The 1,198-nt window shown below is 43.6% G+C and overlaps 1 non-coding gene across 1 annotated transcript; it reads left to right on the top strand.

The window, feature by feature from the left end:
• The first annotated feature begins 516 nt into the window (after nt 1-516).
• Nucleotides 517-620, top strand: LOC120264110. The gene has a single exon (XR_005537287.1). It is a non-coding gene; the product is annotated as a small nucleolar RNA R71 (small nucleolar RNA).
• Nucleotides 621-1,198: the final 578 nt, after the last annotated feature.

Consider the following 1,198-nt stretch of genomic DNA (forward strand, 5'->3'; position numbering starts at 1 on the left):
TCTTTAAACCTTAAAACACGATTCTCAATGGTTTGGGGCTTGTTGTTGTTCGAAACCCAGGGGTGCTATGGCCTTCTGCTGGCCTTGGTTGTTACTCCACGAAAAGTTGGGGTGGTTCTTCCAACCCGGATTGTAAGTATTGCTATAAAATCAACTTCCTCAACTGAAGATGCATCGCCAATAGAAATAGGGTAATCGGTTGGAGCATGTCCTCCCCCACAACCTGTGCAAGTAGTAACGGCCGCCAATCTATTACAAGTTAGAAGATCTAACTTCTTGTTCAATGATTCCACATGGGCCGCTAAGGAAGTGACTGCATCTATTTCGTGAAGTCCGGCGACCTTTTTCCTTTCCCGTGCATTCCATTGATAACTGTTCATGGCCATGTCTTCTAGTAATTGTCGGGCTTCTTCCGGGGTTTTACTCCCCATTGTACCTCCTGCGGTGGCATCTAGCAAATGCCTTGTACTCGGATTCAACTCGTTATAGAAAGTTTGAATGATCACCCATTCGGGAAATCCGTGTTGTGGGCACCGCAAGAGATCCTTGAAGCACTCCCATGTCACAAATAATGATTCCAATTCCATCTGCACAAAGGATGATATCTCATTACAAAGCTTGGCCGACTTCCCCAGAAGAAAGTATCTAGCAAATAAAGCTTCGACCATCTCATTCCAAGTCGTGATGGACGCTTTTGGTTAGGAATGAAGCCACTGCTTGGCTTTTCCCTTGAGAGAGAATGGGAAAGCCCTCAATCTAATAGCATCATCTGATACACCGTTAATCTTCAGCATATCACAAACTTCTAAGAAGTTCTCTATATTGTTGTTTGGATTCTCATCGGCCAAACCATTGAACTGCCCTCACTGCTGAATCATTTGTATGAATACCGGTTTTAGCTCAAAGTTTGGACCTGTAATTGAGGGTCGTACAATACTCGATTGTGTGCCCAAAACTGAGGGGTCTAGCATAATCAGAAAGTGTTCATTGTTGCTCATTCTGTTCTGCCATATTATCTGACCCTTGACCTTCTACTTCAGCTCAGATTGACTGTTCTTGTACAGGTTCCTTCCCCCTTCTTCTAAGTGTTCGCTCAAGCTCAAGATCTCCTTCAACAATTTGTGAAGGGTTCCCTTGGTCATAACCTGGAGCTGCAACCAAAAAGAAAAGAAAAATCAGAATGATGATAGAATAAGAA

The sequence above is a fragment of the Dioscorea cayenensis genome, chromosome 6 (assembly GCF_009730915.1).
Source record: "Dioscorea cayenensis subsp. rotundata cultivar TDr96_F1 chromosome 6, TDr96_F1_v2_PseudoChromosome.rev07_lg8_w22 25.fasta, whole genome shotgun sequence".
In the NCBI taxonomy this organism is placed as follows: domain Eukaryota; kingdom Viridiplantae; phylum Streptophyta; class Magnoliopsida; order Dioscoreales; family Dioscoreaceae; genus Dioscorea; species Dioscorea cayenensis.